This window comes from Manduca sexta, chromosome 16, assembly GCF_014839805.1.
Source record: "Manduca sexta isolate Smith_Timp_Sample1 chromosome 16, JHU_Msex_v1.0, whole genome shotgun sequence".
NCBI classification, from domain to species: Eukaryota; Metazoa; Arthropoda; class Insecta; order Lepidoptera; family Sphingidae; genus Manduca; species Manduca sexta.
This window is the reverse complement of record NC_051130.1, coordinates 2,865,495-2,893,445: the sequence shown is the minus strand read 5'-3', so window position 1 is coordinate 2,893,445 and position 27,951 is coordinate 2,865,495. Positions and strand designations below refer to the sequence as shown.

Here is a 27,951-nt window from a genome sequence, read left to right as displayed (position 1 = left end):
GCTTATTTTAACAACGACTGGAAACTCCGAAGAGGCGAGAGGTCTGCGGACCGCAAACGAAAGCCCCTTGCGGCAAATTGGGTTGCGAGATCCATCGATTTGCCAGACACCGACCGACTCAATCTTCGACGATACAAAATGCTATTTTCTTATAAAAAGTTATGTGGGTCAAGTTTTTATAAGTCGTAACTTTTTACGCAAGTTCGCGTAATGTTTTTGTCGTTTGTGACGACAGCGGGGAGTAGTTATAAATTCAAGGAATAATAACCCTTATGGTTTAAACTGCGTATGTGTAAGTTAATTCTCCTAAGCTACCCCCAGTACATTTTCTACCGGATTCTTTTGAATGCGTGCACGGCTATGTGACCCCATCGCTGTGCTGACTGACGGGAGATGGTTAGCCTTCGATAGTCGAAACAATTATGCCGGCCTGTTAGAACCGGATATGTAGAGAATATAGCCCGATAGCTAACATTAAAATTCTCTCTAACATTTGCCAACTTCAATGAGTCACGCAGCTCGATAAAATTAAACGACCGTCAAATTTTTTCTTCGCGTTACTTAACATTATTTAGATAATATAGATATGAAAATTATAACAAAAAAAAGCCAGTCGGTCTTTTCTAAATCCTATTTATTTCCTAAAACACTACACACATGGTATACAGGCAAACTTAATGCCAAGGACATTCTTTTGTCAGTCGTCGTTTATCAAGTTTAATTTTTGATTTATGAAAGATATATAAACCTCTTTAATTTTTTATATGGATGTTCAGCTGGACAAAACGTTAACATAATGGGTAACAAGAGACAGAAAAAAGAGAAAAGGCAGAGCTAGAAAGAGATGGAGAGACATTTTCAGGCTTAGATGTGGATTTCTTTGGATAAGTAAAACAAAGAGATGTTTGGAAAGTTTTAGTAGAGGCCTACGCCACAGCGGCTTTCTACATAGCACTATTTTATTTATGTATATAAGTAACATTATTTTAATATTCTGGTTCAATTCTTATAAATGTATCAACAAATAAAGATTGTTTTTATTTTAGTAATGAGCTTTTGCCCGTGGTTCCGCCGGAGTGAAGAAGTTTTACCGGGATAAAGGCCTATTCATTCCTATTCCTACTCATGAGTAATGTAGCTTCCTATTAGTGAAAAAAATAAACATCGGTTTAGTAGTTCCTGAGATTAGTGGATGCAAACAAAATCTTCAGCTTTATATAATGGCATGGGTGCCGCCAAGATTAGTTTTAGGGCGGTGCATCTACACCTACGTACTATACTTACTACATAATATCTTTAACAATGTTATGTTTTTCAAATTCAAATAGCGCTGGTATTTTTAATTATTGTAAATGCGTTAAAAAAAACCTCTATGATCGATATTTCCCATTGCAGATTTATTCAGGGACTTATATTTTTTATGTTTTATTTCTAGAGGGTGAACTTGCACCTATTTGCACCCCCCTCCCGGCGCCCATGTATATTATAGATTGATGAAAACTTTACATTTTCGTAATCTTCATATAAATGAGCTAACACAAAGCTATGTCACTCAAACTGAACAACTTTATCGCGGCCATACATCGCAGCTAACGCGGAACGGGAAAAATGATCGGATTAGGGTTGTCTCACAACAATATTACAATTTTTGTCGGCTGGTTTAAAACAGTATTTCGGAGTACGCTGCATATTTATATTTGTTGATCGATAGCAATATAGAAAATAAGATATTCAGAGCACTAAAAACCATTATTGTAAGAAAAATATTGTAGCCAGTGTAACTACTGGACATAATAAGACCTAACATCTCATGTGTTAGGATGACGAACGCAGAGGAATATCAAACATCACTTTTAGGTTTCGGATGGTGTTTCTGTTTATGGGCAGTCGTATCGCTTACCATCAGGCGAACGGCAAGCTTGTCTCATCACTCAAAGCAATAAAAAAAAGAATTGAAGAAATGCCTATCGAATAACATGTACGCTAAAACCCATTCTGGAACTTGAAAACCTTTGTCGCTTATAACATATTGTAGGGGCCGATAACATTTTATATATGCGCGTGGATGATGTTATTTTGTAAACGTTATTTTAATACAGCTGAATAAGAAACCAAGCGATTACAATGTAATCTCGAATAGCAAGTTGTATAGTCAAACCTTAAACTTATCCTATAAACCTTTGTAGTAACCTACACTAGCACATGTATTATGTATTTTAACAGTGAACACTGCTGCTCAGCCGCAGAAATATACGATGTTGTGATACCTACGTAGATAGACTCGAGATTCCTCCCAGCTTAGAAGCGAGGCAACGCTGGACTGTTTACATAATATATATTATGTTTGTATGTATCTACATAATATAGTTCAATATATATTTCGTACACCTTATGCTGCCCCATATTTTTCGTTTTTTTTTCTTATATCCGCCTGACGGTTGGCTATAAGTGATTGTCAGGAGTGACAAAACCGCCATTTTTATTAGTATTCTTTTTTTTATTTTATAAGTCTTATAAATATTATAAAGATAGGTATAAATAAACATAGACTGTAATTTCAAGTGTTAAGCGCCACGTTTGACTATAACTTAATTTTTAGAAGAGTATCTTTAGCATAAGTCTCTTCGTCTTATAGCCAATTTATTCATTGACAGTTACACTGAAATGTATTATTTTGCCAACATTTTGACTTTGGTGTAGTGGTAACTCTTACGTGTTTTATTTGACTTGTGAGCTATAGTAACTGTTCGATCTTTTAGTTTTACTTTTACAGTTCACGAAAAAATACTTTTATCGACAAAACAAAAATGGCTGCCGCAATATACGTATAAATTACAAGTTATTATCACGGTACTGGCAACCCTAGCGAGGATGTGCGGCTCTTATCCAGCCGTCTTTATTTTATGGCCCTCTCCCGCATTCATTGCTAAACGCCCTTCTGAGAATTGTTTTCTTTTGTTCAAATATTTTACACGTGTTCATAGATTTTAGTAAACTAGACCGAGTCGTGTTACGCCAATATTGATCGCGTACGTCCAGTAGAAGGCCGGCAAAATTCTAGCGATTTGTAGAAATAATGATAAGTTGGCCCACATTACATTTGGACAAAACTCTGAATTGAACTTATAAATTCCAAATGCTCATTTTGATCAGCCAGAAAACAATACAGAGAACATTTCTTTTAATTTTCTGATGATACATTGACAATAGAACTTGTTAGAGAGAAGAACGATGACAAAAAAATACATGAACTAAGTTCAGCTATATCGCAGACGTCACGTAAGAACCACAATATTTTTTGGTAGTTCGTATAAGCTTCCACGCTCCCAAAATTAATAGACGAATAATCACACGCTGAAATGTCATACAATTCAAGAAAACAGCACACTTTGTCGTAGCGCAGGTGGTTTTTGGGTCACCCCCCTCCCTTGCCGCTCCCACCCTCGTCCCATTTGCCAACAATGGAAACGTGTCGGGAACCACCGAACTACGTTTTTACACGTGCAGTATGAAAGGGAAAAAGACTTTTCGGCGCTTAAATTTCCAGGTTTCACTTGCAATGTTGTCAACCGTGTTTACTTGTAGTATTGTTTTTGCAAACATATGACAGCTTAATCTGTAATAGCATTTTATAAGTGACTAGCTTCCGCCCGCAGCTTCGCCCGCGTGGATTTCGGACTTCAAAAATGGAGGAGGTGCTCAATTTTTCGGGATGTTTTTTTAATGTATGGTAGTATGCAGGTGGTCCGATTGTCCGGTCATTTCCGTGATACATGATTTCTGTGTAGCTTTAACCATTAAGGTTGCACACGCGACGGAAGCTTAAAAATGGAGGAACTTCTCCCGTTTTCCCAACATTTCCCTTCACTGCTCTGCTCCTATTCATTGTAGCGTGATGAAAAGTATACTATAACCAGCTCAGGAGTATGAAAAATAATTGTACCAAGTTTCGTTAAAATTCGTTGAATAGTTTTTGTTTCTATAACGGTTATACAGACAGACAAAAATTTAACTAATTGTATTTTTGGCATCAGTATCGATCCCTAATCACCCCCCGATAGTTATTTTGGAAATATATTTCATGTACAGAATTGACCTCTCTACAGATTTATTATAAGTATAGAAGATATAGATGACCAGTGGAGTGATTGCATCTTAGACACTATAAAATCTAACAGCACTAGTAATTTAACACTTAGACGAATAAAAATTTTAAGAAAATTGAGGTGTATGTGAAAGAAAACTAAAATAAAAAAGTTTATAATTTAATTAATTTTCACCATCAACGTAGATTCAAATCGTTATAAAATCAAAACAAAATTCCATTCCGCAAGACCTCGTACACTTTGACGATTTAGTTTTACCTTCCGTCAATAAAAAGCTTTAACAAAAATAACATCAAAGTAACACTAAACGTTATGTGATTCAACATGAAAGCGAAGGAAACGGACCAGTAGGCGTGTGACAGGTTATATTTTACGCTTTCGCATTGTCCCATACAAAGACTTACATTGCGGTTGAAAGTGATTAATTGCCTCTGCGGCCGGCCCCGATTGTGTCGAGTGACCCCCAAGGTCAGAACTAAGTGTGCTCAACATTACGGTCTACGGTAATGCTTGGGTTTAGATAAATTAACGTAAACTGTCTTAATGTTGGTTTAAGAGTGAGATGATGATAGTTATGACTTTGGTTATTTTGAATATAGGCCTTGATAATGGTGGTCTGGTTGTTTCTTACGTGTTATTATATAGGATCATTTTGATATAGCGTTATTAAATAAAGCCCTTGAAAATAAAACTATAAATAAGTTATTCGATACATAAAAATGTGTAATGTTCGGACAAAATAAATATTAATAAAAACTAATTTTAATTTTATGTGCCCTTATACCACTACTACTACTTTAAGATAATTCGTCACAGTGACAACACCACACTTTCTGTCAGAAATACACTTTGCTGGAAGAAACATCATATTCGCGCTAAACTACAAAATCATAAAAAAAGATAATTAGAACTGGGTTTTTTTGGTAAAATTTTTTTTGGCATAATGTTAGCAGAGGTAAAAACAAATATGTCTTTTAATGTAATGTCCAAATGACCCTGTATGGAAAGTAACTTTGTACCTAGGATGAGCTAGTACCTATAAAGATGTTTAAACACAGCCCAAACACGGAAGTACCTCGTGATTTTTACTAGAGAAAACGAGCAAATTTTTTTTTATACCTGAGCCTCTGCACCTGATGGTAAGCGGAGTAGGGTCCATAGGGACGAGCGATGATTACCCCTCGGCAGTCAACACAATTATGGCGGCCTGTTGTAATCGGATAAATTAAGTCTTCTGATTGCAAGTAATCATCGCCATCCATAAACACAATATCAAGCTAATTATCGATAAGTTCTTTAGATATATTAATTATCAAAAACGTTCTTCTATCCTTGCAAACGTTTCTTCTAACGAATGCTATACGTAGTTATAGTAAGGACAAAAACACTTATTTATACATCGATATATATGTACTACGTACTAGATTTGGCGTTCCGAACATTCACTGTGTTCAACTGAATTGAACTGCAATCCATTCAAACTGACTTTAGTATGGTCAATATTTACAGCTTGTGGTTGTGTATGGAGTGGCACTCATGATATAAGAACTTGAATAAAAATACTAGCGTAAATAAGTAAAAATATTTGTTGTTCAAGTGAGTAAATAGGTTATAACAGGGACGTTTTGGTTGCAATGTTCAGATTTCGAACAAATAGTTTATATGGACGTTCGTGTCTACAGAATATACTTCAATGTATTTATATTGTTGTGTACGCATGCGCTATTGATTTGTGTTCTGTAACTGTTCTTATTTATCACTACATAGTATAAAACAAAGTCGCTTTCTCTGTTCCTATGTGTGCTTAAATCTTTAAAACTACGCAACGGATTTTGATGCGTTTTTTTTTAATAGATAGAGTGATTCAAGAGGAAGGTTTATATGTATAATAACATCCATTCAATAGTGGATAAATATTGCACCCGTGCGAAGCCGGGGCGGGTCGCTATATTATAAAACAAACAGTACGTAGGCATACACATTCAACAGATACCCTCAAGCGCCCCCCCTTTCCCCCTACGTACGCCTGAAGAAATACCCCTGGGACCAGCCCACTGATTGATGGTGTGCAAATCAACATCATTTCTCGAGAGGATTGATGTTTAACGAGATCAACCAGGAGGCAGACTGTAAAAATTATGTTATTTTTCTAACCGTAATATATTTCCCCTGAGACCTTTTATTTACTGAGGATAAATAGGTTCTTACCTGTGTTTCGAGGTAAGATCATTTTTTGCAAATAAACATGTTCCCGTTTCATACTTTATTAGTTTTGTGGTTATATGATATTTTTATTGTGTGTAAGTATTCTTTAAAAAGTGGCGATAGTCTAGCTACAATTCTTTTCAAACAGGAACATAACAGTGCATGCACAATGTTGCTTGATGGTAAAAATGGACATTGGTACTCATTAAGTGGGACTCTAAAGCACATGAGACATATCGCAATAATTCATATGTTTGCCTTACTTCTGCGTTTGCGCACGTCTTAAACTATCGTATTTACATTAAGTAATAGGAACATATCTAGCTTCGTTATCTTTATTTACATTTATATTATACAAATAATAAATACAAACTGAATGTTTTCCATATAATTTAGAATGTTGGAAATAAAAAGACTTTTTTAACAAACCCACATCTAGAATGCGCGGTTGAATGGAACTAATTAGTGAGCGCGGGTAAAGAATAATAAATAAAAAGAAGTCATGTTTCACTCCGCCGGCAAAGGTGTGGCAGATTCAGTGTTCTTTAGCTCCTGATTATTGTACCATTCTAAGTTGACCTCTTTAGATTTTTTTTTTAATGAGCTTGGCTTGGACCTTGGGATTAACTGAAAAGATTGACCAGTAGTAATAACTGTTATTTGAATAAAAATAAGTATAGTAAAGGTTATCACCAATATTTTTATAATAATTTTGACTGTCTTGGGTCCTATCGCCAGATCGGGAGAAGGGATATTGGATTTTTCTATTCAGTATCAGCCCGGAGATTGGAATTTGTGCCTGATTTGGCGATAGGCTTGCCCGCTACCACATGCCACAGAAGGAATACGCACGGCGAAAAGTATGTGCACTAGTTACACCTCTGCCTACCGCTTTGAGAATAAAGGCGTGACTGTTTCACTTTTTAAATTAATATTAAAAATATAAACACGATTCGAGAACTTCCTACCTTTTAGGAAGTCAGTTAATAAAAAGTATCTACGTAAAACATCATTGGTTGTACAAAAAATAAATACTCGAACGATTCGGTGCTTTGTTTCATGTTTATGGTTCTCGTATGAAATCTATACACGTATTTTGCCTAACAATAGTTGCGGTATTGCCTAACAGTCAGCTTCTATTACACCAACATGTAACTGCTGGACATAATAAGACTTAACATCTCATGTCTCAGGATGGCGAGCGCAGTGGAATACCAAACAATACTTTGTAATTCAAGGTGTTGGATGGTGTTATAATGTTTATGGGCGGTCGTATCGCTTACCGTCAGACGAACAGCAAGCTCGTCTTGTCATGCAAAGCAGCAAAAAAATTATTTATAAAATCAAACTTCCAGAAATTAACCAAACTGCGTCACATACTGTAAAGTAACTTCTACTATAAAGTCCTTCATGGAAATGTTACTTTACAGTACGTAATGATGAGTAAGACCAAAGAAGTCAACAAATCTTTAACCAAGATAAGTTACTTTCAAAATATCAAAGAAAACTAAAACTTGGCAAATATGGACAGTTATGCCAGACGTCGCCTACTTATAGTTCCACGTTTACGTTACTTTGACCCGCTTCTGCTTTCTCATTAGGTTTAAAGAGCTCTCGGATTCTTCTAACTTCAACCTTTGTGAAGCCATAGTTAGTTGATATACTGGCACAGTTATTTTAAACGAACGTTCGTCACTGGCTTTTGTTTCAACTTTTTTGAATTCTATTAGTGTTTTTATACGGACCTCTGCATCCAGCTGTAATGGGGTCATAAGGCGTATATTATTCTACTAATATTATAAATGCGAAAGTTTGTGAGGATGGATGTATGGATGTTTGTTACTCTTTCACGAAAAAACTACTGAATGGATTTGGATGAAACTTTACAGTAATATTGGTTATACATCAGAATAATACATAGAATACAATTTATAAATACATACAATTTATAATGATTTTGTGTAATTTAGTCATAATATAACGATACATATCAAGTAAGTGGAAAAAAAAAATATCCCGGAAAACTTCTTCACGCGGGCCAAGCCGCGAGCAAAAGCTAGTAATTCATAAGGGGACTGGCATCCAGATAGAGTCGACTGATGGAAGATGATTATCCCTTGGCAGTTGACACAATTATGCCGGTCTGTTTGTAGCCGGATGTACGCAAGCTGATCTTGGAATCCGACACAAATGCATTCTTTGGCGGGATAAACGCGTAGTGTACGGTTACTAATCGGGCTGATATAATCTACTAAAAGCAAAATCTGGGAGGTAAGAATGCCTAACTATTCTTGAGATTTAAGCTTACTTAAAAATTCATAAATGATACATGAGGTTTGAGGAAGTAGGCAGAACGCCATACAGTGACTGGCCATGAGATTTCTTCAAAATAGATTTAATGGTTTAATAATGTTTATCTGTAAAGACATTGCGTCACGTAATATAGCAGATTCCGCATAACTCATGAATCTCAAAGATCCTCTTACAAATATGATAACAACGAGTCGAAAACTTCACGCCAATGAATTTCTGGGAAACGGAAAAATTGAGGGCGTAGGGACCTACCATCAGTTCTCGCACAAAGTGATTAGATAAGGACGCGAGTATTTAATAAAAAAAAATCTTGACTCTTTCATGTGAGTCTTGTGTCGTAGATATTAAGAACTACATTTAAGTTTCGAACTCACGTCACACTCGGAAATAAAAGGATGGTTTAAAAACATTGGCCTCAGTCTGATGAAAGCTTGAGACTGAAATGTGATTGATTTTTTAAATCAGTCGTATTAGTGGTAAAAAATATTGGCCTTTTATAATGTTCTTATCATTTATTGACAAGCACAACGTTAACCGTTAAGAGTATACTTACATGAAAATAATTTAAAAAATCGCACGTAAATTACGATTAGCAGTTTCAAAATATCTTCTTTTTAATAATCGACATAACTGGCAATAAAATTGTTTTATGAGGTGGCAGAACTAAAGATATGGCCAATATAAATCACTGTTCTACGATTAAGTGAGTAACTATCGAGAATCTGTGGTATAAATCTTTAAATGCGGGCTCGACGCGTCTGTGCCTGCGAGCTTCCTGCACTTTGTCACTAAGAAAATCCTATCATTTTATAAATACGAACGAGGAAAACCCACCTTATTCCGAATACGTAACGTGTAAATTTCATTTAGGAGGAACATAAATTGGGGTTGAACAATAAAACGTACTTTATTGAGTGGATATAGAGATGAAATTAAAATGGATTGTTTTTCGTTATATAGTATATTTAGAGGCGAGCGTCTAGACGGATTTTTATCAATAATTAATGAGGATGAGATTCAAATACACATTAAAATACTCCTTGGATGTAAATTTGCCCATCGGAATCTCGGCATAAAAAAGAAAATTTATGTCTAATTGCTGACAATAGTTGTCAATGTTTATTTTGTCAACAGGTTTTACAAATATATTGGAATACAAGTTTTGTTTTGTGGATTCAAGTTTATATGACATTGTTTTGTATTCGCTATTATTGTTCGACATTGGAGGAATTATCGACATATAAACGATGGAAGTCATAAGTTAAAAGAAGAAGAATACGTTTGGATGGCATTAGGTAAGAGGATACCAGCTAATCTAGGTAGGCAGATAGGGCTTAATAATGACGAGATTAACAACCCGATGAGCCTGATAGTTTGTGCCAGACGGCCACCAAATTATAATAATATCTGGAATAATCGCACTGTTCGTCTTCCTGGGGCAAAACATTTTTTTTGGGATTATATCACGTTTTATTAAAACATATAAGTAAAATGTTTGTAGATATGGTAACTTGTAATTTTTTGGACGACCAATACCTCAGTCCGCCCCGTGATCATGAAAGCTGTAATTTTCGAAAAGTCGGGAGAATTATTAAATACGATAAGACGGGATAGAATCCGAGACTTAGTAATAATTGGATGCTCATTACACTTGTTTATCTGTTGACGGTTTTGCAGTCATTGCTGTCGCACCCTTATTTCTTGTTTAATATAAGTACTTTTTATAACATGAATATAACTCTAGAACTTTTAAAGCGTAAACAATTGTCCCAAGATTATTTTCCTACTGACTAGACGAGCTAACCGCTCGATAAATAGGAAGTAATACGACCAACTATATCTAAGCTTCTGATTCGAATTACTTACAGAAGAACAACGTATACACTAGCTGTTGTATTTCATAAGGTGAATGTCCCAATAATCTCCCTATATTAAATGTCAGCGAAGTATACAACATTGAAAAGTCATTAGAACTACTTCCCGATTGTTTGCCTCTAAACCCCAAATACAAATGGCTGCAGCAATGCGCCTGTAAAGTTTAGGATTTTTAAATGTATACGAATAAGTTGGCATGGAGTGGAAGTAATGACTATTTGGCAACGAGCCAACGCTCCGATTCTACAACGGGTGTAAATATTTTTTTAAAATCTCATAAAAGTCGTTTATATTCACTATATTTAGAGATATACTTATATACCGATTATTTGAAATTGAGATAGTTTGTCTGTTATCAAAGGCGTTTTATTTTCAAAATCTGACTTTTTTGTATGACTGGTTTGTTCCAAAATCCTTTTCAAAATGTTGTGCTTTTTAAAATGCTTTTTACTCGATATTACATATTTCAATATTTTTATTCCTTTATAAGCAGGTGAGTTTAAAAATAATTTTCATAACATTAAAAAATAACCTCATAAATTAACTGTTTGGGTTTATTTTGCTAATCATCGCTATATTTTGAGAAGGATTTACTGAAAAAGTAATTAGGACCTGAGAAAATTGGTATTCTGTATGGCCAAATAGGCTTAAAAATTACAAAGCATAATTACTTTATATAAAATTCTACGTCGACCCGAGTCCTGCGAAGTAATAAAGTTTCGTCCGAGCATTAATTATGACTCATTTACCCACAGACTGGCCATCCGCATTGAAGGAAATCAACGGTATTAACTTGGAGAATTACTTTCTACATCAGCGTGATTTCAATTGTGCCGTTTACTTCCACAAGAAGTTCCAGCGTGACCGCAAAAATATTTGCCAGGAAAAAATAAAGAAAGAAAAGAACAAATGCAAACACGACAAAACTCAACAGTTCAATACTGACTTTGATGCTGATAGAGAAAGGAAGACAAATAAACTTGACGTAAACAACGAATCAGTTTTAGAGCAAACGATAAAGTTCGCAAAAAATTTAGTACCCATTGTTATTCCGCCGAGCAGAGACAAATCACCCACATACTACACTGTAAAAACCGCCAAGAAATCTAAAAGGAAATCGAAAAAACACACTTCCAGCTGCGAACGCGATGCTACGTATGAAAAAGCGAAATGTAATAAAGTAACACAAACATACCGTAAAGAAAAAAGTCAGTCATAGAGAAAGTTTTAGTGTCAGGGAGTCCAATAGCCGATCTTCGCGCTGTAACACTTTAGATGACATAAACATGAATCAATCGCTGAGCTGTACGATGTCCGAAGTATCGGAGAGAAAATATCGAAAAAAAGAAATAGTCCATAAACCGAAGTCTCGAGATACGCGAAAGTTGATTGTTTCAGAATCTTTTGAAGCGCTTGCGACAGAAAATATAGCTGGAGAAGGAAATATTAAAATACATCTTATGAATAATAGAGACAAAAACTTACTAACGGACGGTATAAGAGACCCCTTGTTAGATTATATTAAAGATTGCTTAGTAGAAATCAAAACTATTGATGTCAAAAGTGGGGTTACAGCGTTGCAACGAGCAGTGATTAATAACACAGAAAAACTTGACTGTATTTTAGAAAAACTGTCAAGCATTGAAAGAAAATTAGATTCTGCATTAAGAAACGATCAATATAATCAAAAGGCAAAATTCTCCACTCTTGAACAGCTTGGTGAAGATTTAATAGAAGTGAAGGAAGCATCTGAAGATGAGTCTCAAGATGTAATTAGTAAAGATGATAAAGTAGTTGAATTTATTTATAGTGGCAGAAAGAGAACTGACATGAGCCACGGTGAAGGAGGCATACAGCAAACTTCAGTTGGCGTCAAAACAGACCATGGTAACAAACAACCAACAAGATTTTGTTGGACTGATTCTATTAATAGAAAGAAATAAGGTTTTAGATTTAGATTCTTGGGTTTGTTATTTTTCTTAACAAAATATTGGCTATTGTTTTGATATTTAGTTTAGTTCTATATTAAAGATTTATGATTTAATTTAATAGAATATAAAGATATTTTAATATATTTTATTCTTCTTTATTTGCCTAGTTAGTTGTGGAACGAACTGCCGAGACGAATGTCCGCAGGTTCAAAAATTAGTAAATAATATGTGTGTGTTCTTTGTGAATTATCGCTTGCTTTAACGGTGAAGGAAAACATCGTGAGGAAACCTACATATCTGAGAAGTTCTGGAAGAATTTCGATGGTGTGTGAAGTCTACCAATCCGCAAAAGGCCAGCGTGGTGGGACAGTATATAATACTATTATTTTTTATTTCCAATGTTGAAGTAATATTTCTCAATAACGAAACGTCAACAACAAACCCGAAATGCTATTTATAACAAATTAACGTTACGGATCGACGTTGGAAACTATCCGGGGCGTCATTTCCTCTCTGAATTCGACTTCGCGTGTTCGGCGCCCATAAATCATCCAGAATCAATATTGTTATCCCAACGATTTTCAGCTATGCCAGATATTTATCGATCCGGGTCAGCGGGCTGTGCTGTTATTATGTAGGTGGTAGGTTTAGTTGGCATTATGGACAGTTTATGAACTTGATGGCTTGATTTTTAATAATAAAACCAGCAGCACTACACCTATCAAAACTAGCATATTAAAACTACTAATTAAGTACAAAGAACTGCACGGCTTTGCACGTCATTCGTTATGTTTAGAATGTACACGGCAACAAAGCACTGCGTTTCCATTATTACTTGATTGCGGAGTTTTATTTAACCGAAGGAAATCTCCCATATGGATATTCAACTCGGAATTTAGATTTAAAACAGAAGTAGACCAATATAGGTTGTTGGTGATTCATATTACTGCTTTTGTTTTTGCTTTATTACTGTAGGATTGCAGTGCTGAAGGTTTGGGTTTGATCCTCGGGTCGGGCAAAGTAATATTGGGTTTTTTACTCAGTATGAGCTCGGAGTCTGGAATTTGTGCTCGAGTTGGTGATAGGCTCGCTCTCTATCACATCATGGGACGGAATATAAGACCTGAATACATGGCATTAAGTCCGCCTATATACCATGTGTACGAAGTGTAAATAAAATAAATAAAATATACACCATAGAAAGTGGACGCACGACTTGGGTCTCTGCCTACCCCATCGGGAATAAAAGACGTGTGGATGATTCATAACACGCTAGACTGGTACAGTTGTGACCCGACAGGTAAAAACTAGGTGATGAAGATCACCTAGTTCATTGTGCGTGTGTCGAATGGAGGTGACTGTCGGAGTCTTTTGCGCCGCGCACTTCACAGAACGCCTGAGGTGTTAAGTTGTGAATGACCTGCAGAATTCATAAACGGTCCGGTCGTCTCGTTTTTAAGTGCTGGTACAGACTACAGTACTGGCTGTTTTGGAGGGACTTGTTAATCGGGTTAAAGGTTATGCAGTTTTCTTAACAACCTTTTCATTTGGTTAAGTCCTTAACGGGTTAACCCTAAAATATTGCTGTTGAATCCAATTGAATAGAAGAAATTTATGATGCAAATATCTAGCTTACGTAAGTATTCGATTGTAAAATGGTTAACACTTATTATAGGTCCAAAAATAATCCGGGTTAGACTCTCCAAAGGGTCTTTTCGGTCACTGATATTTTGTGTATCCGATTGGATTTAATATGAAATCTGGCATTGTGTCTCTTCGTGAAATGTTTTAAGGTTTGTAAGTGGTCAACTAGTAAGAGACCAACATTCTGTAGCAATAGACTCATCGATAGGTATATCATTTCCATACATTTGTTCTGTTTTCTATTAGCGATTGTAGAGAGGCATTTTGGGTGCGAGCCCTGGTAATCTTAGAGGGATGCCATGATGTAAATTATATTGATGGCGGGATGACGTAAACCAGAGAGCCAGCAACGACTGGATGCATAGAGCAGTAGACCGGGCTCTATGGCGTACCTTGGGAGAGGCCTATGTCCAGCAGTGGACTGCAACGGGCTGATGATGTTGATGATGATACAGTACCTTCTTAACCTTATTCAGCTGTTGCAAAGCTAATTTTACCAGGTTGAAAAATCATTTTTAATATAAGTAATGAGATGGTCGGTCAAAGTGATATTGGGTTTTTCTAATCAGTATCTGCCCGGAATTTGAAATTTGTATCGAGATACATACGACGAAATGTAGGTGCACCTGTCACACCTCTGCCTATTTCTTTGGGGGTAAATGGCGTGAGTGTGTGTGTATGTGCGAAGTAATAAGTATTTCTTTTTGTAAGAGAATACTTGATCTCTAATTTCATTTATTAATTTGCTACTTTTATCAAATAATACGTCTCACGGAACCGAGCGTAAATTCTAAACACCTACACAAAGCTATTCTCGGCATTCATGACGACATGCTTTTCGAATTGAGCCTTCACTTAATACCCTTTGTTCAGAGTTTTAATTACACCCTTCGCCAACCCCCGAACCGGTTAGGGGGCGAGAAAGAGAGGGTTCATTATCATCGCACTGCGAGCAAGTTCGAAATTAATCATTTTTAAGAAGGATTTGGGGGAAAAATTACAAAAGTTCACGATAATGGTACTTGGATTTGTAAAGATAGTCATGCTAAAATGTAACTTAATTTTAGAAAGGAATTTCAGTTGAGACTGAGAATTCGAACGTATCTTCTTGTGAAGTCATTTTTGAGGTAAATGTGCCAACTTATCCATCTAAAACCGCTTTCCGAATTACCAAACGTCTATTATCACCTAGGTATTTAATTTCGTTTCCCATATCTCAAACATTGAACATTATTGTGTATATCCAGTTCCAACAGGCCGGCATAAGTTTGTCGACTGGTAACCACCTCTCGTCAGTCGAAATTCTATTGGACATCGCACTTACCACCAGTTGCAATGGAATCACTATGCTGTGACAGTATAAAAAAGAGAACTTCCAAATTAGCCACTTATTTGCCTTCTCAAAATCTATTAAATATAAATCAACTGCCGACCAGCAAACATCAGAAAAGTGTAACTTGATAACACCATCAAGTATCTAACTAGATAACATGTAAACTTTCAACACATGATTTTTCATTTAAAAAACTTTAGTATTTATTTTACATTCAAAACAACCGGATAAATGCAAACCATTACGACAGGTTACATAACAATCGAGGTTGAACGAACTGAACACCCCTTCCGACTTCATTACACAATAAAAAATTCAATAGCCACTATTACATAGATGAAACTCCCCTACGCGGGGATATTGCAAGGGTTCTGCAGACATTAAATACCTATTAGGTGCCGGCTTTGTCGACAATGCCGTGCACCGTTCCGTGTGGAAATGGATTGAAACTTCATTTGCTATACAGAGTGTTACGCGATCAGTGGATCAGGGAAGCAGAAAGCGTTTGCTCTATGAAAACTCTGCTATTGATAGGAACCATACCCGTGTTCTTTGATAGCAATCGTTTAACCGTTGCTATAGCGAGGTTCTAAATTTTTTTTATAAGTTCCGAATAATATCTGTCTTCGTAAGACCCATTATTTGTATTGTCAATTTTATTCTAAATTCAAAAACATAAAAAAAGACCTCATATTTTAACCATTTCCATTTGTATGTATTTAAAAGGTTTTTATCCTTTTTGCGGAACATTAAACTCTTTGGAAGACCAATTAATTGTATTAATTTTATTCCAATTTAAAAATATACAAATTAGGTCCTCATATTTTAACCACGTCATCTAGATCATATATTTCCATTTGTATGTATTTAAAAAGTTTTTATCCTTTTTTGTGGAACATTAAACTCTTTGGAAGACCAATTATTTGTATTAATTTTATTCCAATTTAAAAATATACAAATTAGGTCCTCATATTTTAACCACGCCATCTAGATCATAATTTCCATTTGTATGTATTTAAAAAGTTTTTATCCTTTTTTTGTGGAGTATTAAACTCATTGGAAGAGCAATTATTTTTATTTATTTTATTCTAAATTCAAAAATATACAAATTAGGTCCTCATATTTTAACAACACCATCTAAATCATACATTTTAATTTGTATTTAACAGCTTTTTATCCTTTTTTGCGGAACATTAAACTCATGGCTATAATTGCAAGTATCATGACATTAGTATCAGCGAGGTAAATTACACTAGTGATAGATAGTTTCCGCATACATTATTACTAGCGGAAGACAACGCAGACTAGGGGTTGAGTGGTATTGATTTCAAAAACATACGCCTATAGCTATGGGGTGGGCAGACAACTTATGTACCCGAGGGTGGCCGTTTGATGAAGGGTGAATGCCTACCTGGAGTCTGGGTCCTATTTACCTAGCTCGCCTGTTTTAAAACCGAAGTGTGCTGTATGCAGTTAAAGGATTTTTATTATTGAATATAATTTATTTGTTATATGAAGGGATGTTTAGTTTTAATTTTAGGTACATTAATATCTTGATTAGTGATTGTTAGATTAATAAGTATTCAAGGAAATATTATTTTGTAAAAAATAAATATGTCAGCTTTACTGTTGTCATATGATCACATCTTTAAATAATGCTAGGTTCTAGGCAGCGGATCTTTCCGAGGTATTTTAATTTAGTATCGAAGAAAGATAATATTTTTTTCTGTATGCCCTTTGCAAGCGCGAGGTCGTAGGCGGCCACCCTGTTCGTCATACTTAAGAATGAATAGTTGAGAGTGTGTTAGGAGAGTCGGCAGTCTGACCATACAAAACTTAACAGAAAGCTATCATCGGTTAGGTTTCTAGACACTACTGCTTTTAAGGGCAAATAAATCCATGATTGGTGTTCATTCAACGTATGGCGTATTTTAAAGTTCTTCACGTATTCAAAAACGTAGACTCTATGAAGTCAGTTGGTCCAAGGACAAGTAGAAGGAAAAAGAATTAGAGTCCGATCCCATATTCGCTGGTCTGATTTGATAAAAACGCCAACACAGTCTTCCATGATAGTGTACACGAAGTACTACTAACCGACAAGAATGGAAAAGCATTAGTAGACATGCGAACATCACCGAAAAGATAGACGGCGCCTGTAAATTACCAAGTATCATCATCGCAAAAACTACGACCACTCTGTCAAGAGTACCAAACTAAGAAGACCAAGAGATCCATAATTCTTTTGTTATTGTGGATGATTTATTAACAGACTACATAACTTCAGGTGACTTGCTTACAGGTTATCGAATCTATGCTGCAAATACATTATTAATAGTCTCTGCAAGCGCCATTGATAAATAGCATTATTTATGATCATAGATAAATCATAGATCACCAAAGTTCAGTTTACTCCACACTAAGTTTATACAAGTCAACGTGTTACATTGAAAGCATTATGATGTAAGTCAAATTCAGATCCAGCCGGCCGTTCCACAATGAACGAAGTTTTACCGAACTTGCACGTCATCTAAATGCAATTTGTGTTCAACGACCACTATGGAATTGTCATTTATCATATTTCGAAGTTAACTGGGTCGCTAGATATTTTATGGGCGTAATTTAATTTTCAAGTTGGACTTTTCTGATGTTTGCTGGGCAGTTGTAATATCTTATTAAAAGTTGAGAAGGCAAATAAGTAGGGTAGCTTAGAGATTTGTATATATTGGGCATGGCAAAGTTGCGCCATTGCACCTGATGGTACGCGAAGTGGGGTTAATATTATCCCTCCCCAGTACAATTATGCTGGCCTGTTAATAACTAGATATACACATGCTGAATCTGGATTGCGACATACGTACGTGGGTCTCTATGGTGGATTGCACACCTTGTATACGATGGCAGCTATCTGGGCGGATATATTTAATATTCTACCTTATTTGTATAAAGTAGAGAAGGCAACCGGCGCCAGCTTAGTTGGGAGTGGAAGTCCGCAGGTTCAAAACCCAAGAGCACGCACGCACCTCTGATTTTTCTAAAGTTATGTGTGTATACTTTGTGAGTTATAACATGCTTAAACGGTGAAGGAAAACATCGTAAGGAAAACTGCATACCTGAGAAGTTCTCCATAAAAATTTCGAAGGTAAGTGAAGTCTGCGAACCTGCACTAGGCCAGCGTGGTGGACTAAGGTCTTAAACTCTCTTAGTAGAGGAGGCAGTTGTCCAGCAGTGAGACAGTATATAAAACAGGGATATTATATATAGAAGAAGCAATTAAGTGTGAGGGTGACCTAATGGTAAGTTTATTGCTGCACACAAGCTTATCAAATACTATACTTTTTTGGTATTTATGAATGAAATGCATCACGTACATCGTTTACTTTTCAATACAATAAAAATGACCTTAACATGGACTCAAACTGTAGGTTGAAAGTGACAGATGGGCGGATGAGACCCATTCTTCTAAAACTCAGGTAATAAGAGGTCTAAAGAATCTAATACAAGTTTTAAACGCACAAATTGACACGATTATCGACGGCAGTCAATTTGGCAACAATAGAACAAGAAATGGGAATCGGCCAATCACTGCCACCCCCCTTAGCTCCCCGGACCATTAGGAATTTCCGAGGTCATATTAATCACGTGACAGGACAGGAGTGACTTGCAACTACTGGGTTCGGGGCGTGCTTTTAGTAGGATGTTTGTATAAATGGTGGTTGTTATATAACCTGCTTTCAAAAATAGAAATAAACGTCTTGAAATTTTTGTGGAATGATCTTTCTGTTTTGTACTTTGCGTAGGATATATTTTATATCTGAAATCTCAAAAGGATTCTTTTTCCGTTTTTTGCAACATTCATTAATGCTCCGCTTCTATTCGTCATAGCGTGATGTTATATGGCCTATAGTGTTTCGCAATAAATGGATTATCCAATACTAAAATATTTTTTAAATCGAACCAGTAGTTCTTCTAGCCCGTTCAAACAAACAAAAAAACTCTTCAGCTTTATATCAAAATATAGATTATCTATACATAATTGAGTAGTTTTAGGTTCAGCCGATTTTGATGCATGTAATAATATAAGACTAGTATAACATATTAATGGTAGTGCACTTACCATAACGATTTAATGTAATAAAACTGCTAGAATTAAAAAAAGATACATATTCTTTAAAATTCCAAACATCAACTATTCAGAGGTTAAACGTAAAATTCCAACGCAAGATAGCATTCAAACTGCGACCACAATTAGAACAGCAGCAAGTTTTTACAACTAGGGTGGACCGCGGAATCCAATCTAACTTATAAAGAGCTATTTTTCTGAATTAGCTCGTAAAAGAGTTGTTTGACGACTTTTATTTCTTGTCGTACTGAAATAAATTACTATGTTTTAGCGCAGGTGGTTAAGTAGGAATAAACTTACGCACAAAATTAATACAGTGGCCATTCTATGTACCTCTAAAGTATCTGTTTGGGTAGGGTTTTTTTATATACGGGAGCCTACTACACCTAATCTTAGGTGAAGGGGGGTCCAATAGAATGCCGACTGACGAGGCATGATTAGTCCTCGACAGTCGTCACAATTATGCCGGTCTGTTGGATCTAGATTACCAGCTACAGAATTTACTGTAGGTTATACCGTAGAGCATTTTTGCCGCGAAATATGTAATTATTGTGTTCCTGTTTGCATTAGTGATCCAATGCAATGATTATTTGATGTCTTGATTGATTCGGTATGAAGTTGGTGTTGGCATTATAAGTTACCTCATAGAATAATACTATCATAATTAAAAAAATATTGCTCAACTCCAAAACATTTGTAACTAAATTTAAATTCATTGAGCATATTGTATCTAAGAGAAAGAACCTAAACAACTTTCATACTCCAAATATTGAATGAATCAGTAAAATAGTAATTTAATTTAAAAATGCAATTAATCAAGTTCAAATAGCTGTACCTAAATATAGAAATATTACAATACTAAAATATTAAACAAAAAAATTATATTCAAAATAATTTTCAATTAAAATGGCTTCCTTATTGAAATTAAGTTTTGTTATTGAGCGATTCCATCAGTAACTAGAGAAATTGTTTCTCCTAAGTATAATGTATTGAAACCAATTATTAAATTACTACGTAATTGTCTGTATAATATCGCTTTAATACTGTAACTGTTAAAGTGTATATATAAATAATAAATAAGTAAATTCAAATTCAACAAAACTCAGCCAAAAAGTCAGCAATAAATAAAAGCGAAGAATAAAGAAAGCTGATTTGAGAAAATACAAAAATGCGTTCAAAAACCATGCCATAATATTGCAAGTGTGAAAATACATTGGAATTGAGAACCTCCTTTTTTGAAGTCGGTTAAAGACAAGGACGAGAAGAGTTCCGGCCGGCGGTATCGGGATGAAATTTTAATCCCGCCGGTTCACACCTTCGCTCCCGGAGCACTCATTAATCTCTTTATAAAGGGTCAGTTGAGTTTGTAGCGTTGTTTGGGGATTTTTATGTTCAAATTCCTGGAAGTTAATCCAGTGTCGGTTCACTTTGAGAACTGAGACGAATTTTGAAATTAAGTTTCGAAACGTAGGTGAAATTATTTTTTAATTAAATTATAAGTGTATCGTAATTTTAACTTAAATATAAGTAATTTATACGTGAGTGTGACATTATTTAATTGTAGTGGATTGGTTATTAAAAATTATGAGTTTTTTGGCGGTACTTTTATAAGTTAAAGAGTAAAGAAGTTTTTGGAATTATAATACAGTTAAATTATTATTATAAAGAAGTGTTTTGTACAGACAAACTATATGCGGGGCGATAACTATTAATAAAAAATTTTTTGGTCTAACCCCTTAGGATAAAAATAAAATGTTTATTTACATGAAACTTATCAAACACATTCTACATCCATCATTATAGAACTAAAAAACATTTCCCTACATTTCTTAAAAATACTATCTCCTCAAATCCTATTAAAAAAAAACTTCTTTAAAACAGTCTTAATTCAAAATTCTCAATTTACCATGAACAAGACATAAGTTGTAACCATGCAAGTGGTGTAAAACCGTTGGTTGCAAAGCTATAAGCAACGTGCTCAATTTAACAGCGTTATAAGTATTTTACAGTGTTATAAGTATTTAACAGTATTATAAGTGTTATGAGACGATCACTCACCAAGGTCTGAGCGGCAGTCTGGTGCTGTAAAAACAGGCTTCGGTCAGTACAGCCGTATTAGAAGATACAGAACAAGATATAGAACAGCAAACATTTGAAATTAGAGAGAAGGCAAAGGCATGAGGGGTTAATAAATATTGCAAATCATCAGAGTTTAAAAGATGATACAAAAATCAAGGTATATAGGATAGTAGATTGTATTTCAAATTACGAGACACGATATCGTATAAAAGAAGAATTAAGACGTAGGATGTTTAGGAATTTCATTTTAACTAGCGAATTGCTTTTAATATTGTACTTATGGTGTTATTTTGACAGCTATTTTGAAAAAAAATAATCCTGTCTCCACTACCCAGACCCCGAAGAAATTGAAAAATCATCAAGTCCCTACGACATGGTCTTTCTACATCCCTTCTGAATCAAAAAATGTACCCATTTCTCGATTTCCTAATCAGAGATAGTTCGTACACTATATCGAAAGTCCAATCATCTACTCGAGTGAAATAAAGTTGATAATTGTTACATTTTTTGTTTGCCCTCGATCGAGAGCCAGTTGATCTCTCTTCCGCCCGGCTGTCAAACGCATAAACAGTGCAATAGATAAATTTAACGAATTGGCTTCGTTCCAGTGCCGAGGCGAACTAGAATTTATCTACAAATTAGACTTTACTGAGTCATGTAAAAATGAACTAGTACATATAACTATTGGCATTTAACTCATTCACTCTTTTATAGGTGTATCTTTTTTTTTCAGAAAATAACTCGTAAATGCATAACCTGATGGTAAATGAGTCCTGTCATCGCTAAGATAATACCAATATCAGTATAACCTAAGTTGCAGATGTTGAGGCATCAGTCGGTTCTTCTTTTTTTGGTGTTCAGACCTTTAATAGGTAACATATTACTATAATAAGAAATTCTGGTAACGAGAGTTGGGTTTATACAGTTAAGGCGTCTCTATAGACATTTTCTTTTTTCAATTTTGTACTGGTTCGATCTTTCAGTTCGTTCCTGTCAAATACTCTATGGACTTCGTTCTCTATTTTCGATGGTATCTCAAGCCATAATTCTTGGAACGTTATCTATTTGATTTAGTAACCTGTTCAATTAATTTTCCCTCTGTTATTAATTTCACCGCATTAAAATTAATGTAAGAATAAATAAAGTTACATAGTCGACAAATCATCCAAAAGAAATCATAAGGCTTTGCTCTAAGCTAAGTCAAATCTCGAAAACAATAGAAATCACAACGCTCTAGGTTATCAAAACTCGACACGAACGTCATGTAAATACGCTAACTTCTAAAATACATAATAGTAACAACACCACTAACACTTTACATAATTTTATCCGTAGTTTACGAAGTTAATAGTTTGGCCCGAGGGGGTTGGAGCGTCCGGGCGGTGTCACAACATGTTATGTTTATACAGGGTGTTACATTAAAAACCTGTTTCACAACTTCTAAGCAAATTCTATTTATTCACATAAAAGTATAAGCCGATTAAATACAAAAGTCACTAATCTATGCTTCCAAATAAGTGGTCATAAAAAGAGTATTATTTACATGAACTTTAATATGATAAGTTATATAAAATTTACTTGAAACTTGTGAAACTGGCCCTTGGGGTTTATAGTAATTTTAAGTTCAATTTTCGCTTCATCGTAATGATTTTATCATATACTACCTTTTGGTCGCAACTTCGCCCGCGTGAAGGAGTTTTTCGGGATAATTTTTTTCTGACTTTCTTGATATGTATCGTTATATTATGACCAAATTAGACAAAATCATTATAAATTGTAGCATTTGTGTTATTCTGATGTATAACCAATATTACTGTAAAGTTTCATCCAAATCCGTTCAGTAGCTCTTTTTCGTGAAAGAGGAACAAACGTTACGTTATCTTCATGGAATTAGCGTGGAATTAATACTGTATATCAATTTAAATGTCATAAACGCGATGATTTACGTTACATGCTTGTAAGAACTGTCAAAATAACGTGAAATAGTGAATAACAAAGTGGTAGGATATATTTTATATCCGCCCGAATAGCGACCACCGTACACAAGGTGTTAATACCCGTACAGGCTCACCTAAGTGTGTCGCGTTCCGGTTCAGCCTGTGTATATCCGTTTCCAACAGGCCGACATAATTATGTCGACTGTTGAAGGGGTAATCATCTCTTCTAAATCAAAATTTTTCTCAGGAGTCGACATTTTACTGGACCCAAGTCCACTTACCATTAGGTGCAGTGGGGTCACTTATAAAAAAAATACAATTCTATACTTTATATTCTATACGATAGCTTCTCCAAACTTGTTCTTATTCATAACATTTATAAAGTCTTATGAATAGTCATAATCTACTACTCTGAACGTGACTTGATGATGCGCTGTTTAAAATCATTTGAATATGCAGGTAGTTTCGTATTTTGAGTAATATTTTCTTTTTGTTTATTTGTTTTCATATGGCAATTACTCATTATGGACAAAGTTTACCTCTCAACTTCAGGGAAGGATTAAAATTGTAACAAAAACGTCCTTGGGTCTCCGTATCAAAATACTAAAGAACTTGAGATTAGGTATAGGCGTACTGCATTATGGAATTAGGTCACAAAATATTTGAATAGGTCGTGGAAAAAATGGTAATCTGATAATGAAAATTTGTGATAGAATTTTGATAGTGGAGTCGTGAAACAAGCTTTCAACAAATTTGATAAGATACCATCGCAATCCCAATATGTCGTCATTTAGATGAATAAAAAATATCTCCAAAAAAGATGCAGGTCTATGTGCTGTTTTATACATGCACGGGTAAATGACCCCATTTCATCGGTATATATGTACTACGTACTAGATCTGGCGTTCAGTACACTCAGTGCGTTCGACTCAACTGTACTGCAATCCGTACACCTGACTAGTATGATTTCAACATTGACAGCGTGTCGTTATGTACGGAGTGACGCTCATAATATAAGAACTGGAGTCTAAATGTAAACCTGGATATGAATAAAAAATATTAGTCAAATAAGTAAAAATATTTGTTGTTCAAGTGAATAAATAGGTTATAACAGTGACATTTTGGTCTGATGACGACTAATGACGACGTCTTGAGATAGCGTTCGTATTTTAACAAATGTTAAAACCATGTTTGCATTTCATCTTATCATACTGAGTTGTCATTACACTAAACTCAACGCCGCAGCAGGCACCTGGCACAATGCCAGAATGCCCTCGCAGCAGTTGCCATATCCCAATAATAATTACAGAATGCATAAATTTATCGGCGTCAGCACAAAAATATTGCTGATAATATTATTCTATGAATTATTTATCGCGCGATGTTGAACGCGCCTCTTAAATCCGCGTGCTGTATGATTTAGTACGTACGAAAAGACGTGCACAAAATCTCATTTATCGAAAGACATGTTTAGAATCGACCTTCTCGTGTATTTTGTACCGACTGGAGAAAGTGTGGAAGAAAGAAAAACAGGCTGAGGTGGTTCGTTAAGATACAGAGGGTCTACTTCGAAAAACGAAATCCGTAGTTTCTGATGACGGATCGCACGTTTTGTTACTACGAAGTGTTACGGATCCGATGACGGATTCGACGACGGATCCGATCCGTTCATCGCAATATTTCAGACATGGAATTTGTAAGAATTCAGGGTTTCGCCATCCCTTTTTAAAACCATCTGTGAGGATAAAGTTCTACTGCTTTCTCCAAAAAATACGGGAAATTCATCCTACCACTAAAGTAAGAACGGCGACGGATCCGAAGTAATTCGACGTTCCGACGTGCGTTTTTCGAAGTAGACCTACGGTTTTTATTCTATTTTATTGAAGAAAACAAACAGTTCTACATCAATTAACATAAGGCGATACGAAACAAAACTCTATTGATATTCATGATTGCGTTCTACACGGGTGAATTGAATTCACTGTCTTCCTAAAACATGCATCGGTGAATGATACATCAGCGATAGTCTAGTCGGAAGTAGAACAGACTGCCACGAAGATCCGCAGGTTCAAAACCTTCAAAAACTTCTTTGTAAATTACTTGCTTCAACGGTGAAGGAAAATACGAGGAAACCTGTATACCTGAGAAGTTCTCTACACGAATTTCGTAGGTATGTTAAGTCCGTCAACCCACACTGGGCCAGCGTGATGGTTAAGGCCTAAAATCGTGCTTAGTAGTGGACTGTGTATATAGGCCTGGTATAATTAAATGATGGATTTAGAAAGCAAAACAAAATTAATAAACTAATTACTATCTTATAAGTATATCTGGATAAGGTATGGAAGAATTTATATGAGAAAAGACGATTACTCGCAAGCTATTCATATAAAAAATGCGAGCGTCTTGGATAAGCTTTGTAAAGGTATTTAAGTAATTATTATATGTATGTTACCTATTTTCCTTAATTAATTTTATAATTTTATGCGTATAATAATAAATTACACATATATATTACCTTTTCTCTGTCTACGTAAAACCTTGTAAAATATAAGCTAATTTTAAATTTTTAAATTTCACTATGAATGTATATTATCAAAATGTTAACAGAATTCGCACTAAAGTTAGAGATATATATTTGAATACACTTAATTGTGATTTTGATATGGTGTGTTTAACAGAAACAAACCTGAATCCAAGTGTTTCTGATGCTGAACTATTTGACTCAAAATTTAATGTTTATAGGAGGGATCGATGTACTACTTATAATCCTAAGCAGGATGGGGTGGAGTTTTACTGGCTATCAAAAAATCTTACAATGTAATAAGGCAAACGAGTTGGGAGAGTGTGGTGGAGGATCTTTGGATCACGGTTTTATCAGATAAACCATCTGACCCCAGAGTTCATATCTGTTTATGTTATTTACCTCCTGACATGTCAAGCGAAACCTTGCGATCATTTTATACAAACACGCAACAAATTATACACCGCTGCCAATATAGTGATAGGTTCTTGATTGTGGGAGATTTTAACACACCATATTTGTCTTGGACTACAAATCCCTGTGGTTATAATTTAATACCTGGAATATCATCTGACACAAAAGCTTGTCTTCTTGTAGAACTACTTACTTTTGTAAACTAAACCAATTTAACAATTTGCGTAATAACAATAATCGACTCTTAGATTTAGTATTATCCAATGTTGACAATCTAGTTGAAGTTGTACCTGCTGACCCCATTACACGAACTGATTTACATCATCCTCCATTAAAAATTATACTTAAAAATATTAACCTAAGTAAAAATATAAAACCAGCTAAAACAACACGCTATAATTTTGATAAATGCGACTACAACAAATTGAAACTTGAATTAAACTGTGTTGATTGGCATTTACTTTTGTCATCATCTGATGTAGACGAAGCTGTCAAAAACTTTTATAGTGTTCTCAATGATCTTATTGCTAAATATACCCCCCTGGAGCTATATAAATAATAGAAAAGGCCACTCAGGCATACCTCAAACTATGGTCCTTCAGGAAAAATCTGCTTCTGACACACAAGGCGTTTGTGAACTCTTCTCTGAATATTTTAGTTCTGTTTTTGAGCATTCATCTGGCAGAGAAGATGATGTCAATATAACTAGCAATCAGGAATTAGAATTTAACAACATAATTTTTAATATCGAACTGGATAACGAAACTGTTTTGCGCTTGCTAAAGAATCTTGATTCGCGAAAAGGCCCGGGTCATGATGGTATTCCAGCTAAATTCCTTTTAAAATGTGCTAATGAATTATGCCATCCTTTAACTACCTTATTCAATAAATCATTAAAATGGGCGTCTTTCCTGCAACATGGAAAATAGCATATATTGTTCCTATACATAAATCCGGTGATAAATCAAACTGTGAAAATTATAGACCCATTAGCATCTTATCAGCACTAGCCAAATTATTCGAGTCCGCAGTTTATGATCAATTATATTATCATTTAAAACCATACATTTCCAATAAACAACATGGGTTTGTAAAAATCGGTCAACAGTGACGAACTTGTTAGAATACAAAAACTATCTTTGTGAAACTTTTGCCAAAGGTGGTCAAGTGGACGCTGTGTACACTGACTTTAAAAAAGCTTTTGATAAAGTTAATCACGTTTTATTAGTTAGAAAACTATCTAGTCATGGTATTCATGGAAATTTGTTGCGTTGGATAGAGTCATATCTTAACAGTAGAAGTCAGCTAGTTGCCCTCAAAGGTTTCACATCATCGTCTATAATCATCACGTCCGGGGTGCCTCAAGGATCGCATTTGGGGCCATTATTCTTCATAGTTTTTATAAATGACTTAATCTACAACTTAACGTGTCCTTGTCTATTATATGCTGACGATCTTAAAATCTACAAATCT

General features: G+C 35.1%; 1 non-coding gene across 1 annotated transcript; it reads left to right on the top strand.

Annotated features, from left to right (window-relative positions):
* The first annotated feature begins 9,733 nt into the window (after positions 1 to 9,733).
* LOC115448012 lies at positions 9,734 to 12,537 on the top strand. The gene is made up of 2 exons (XR_005112446.1): positions 9,734 to 9,919; positions 11,255 to 12,537. It is a non-coding gene; the product is annotated as an uncharacterized LOC115448012 (transcript).
* The last annotated feature ends 15,414 nt before the right edge of the window (positions 12,538 to 27,951 follow it).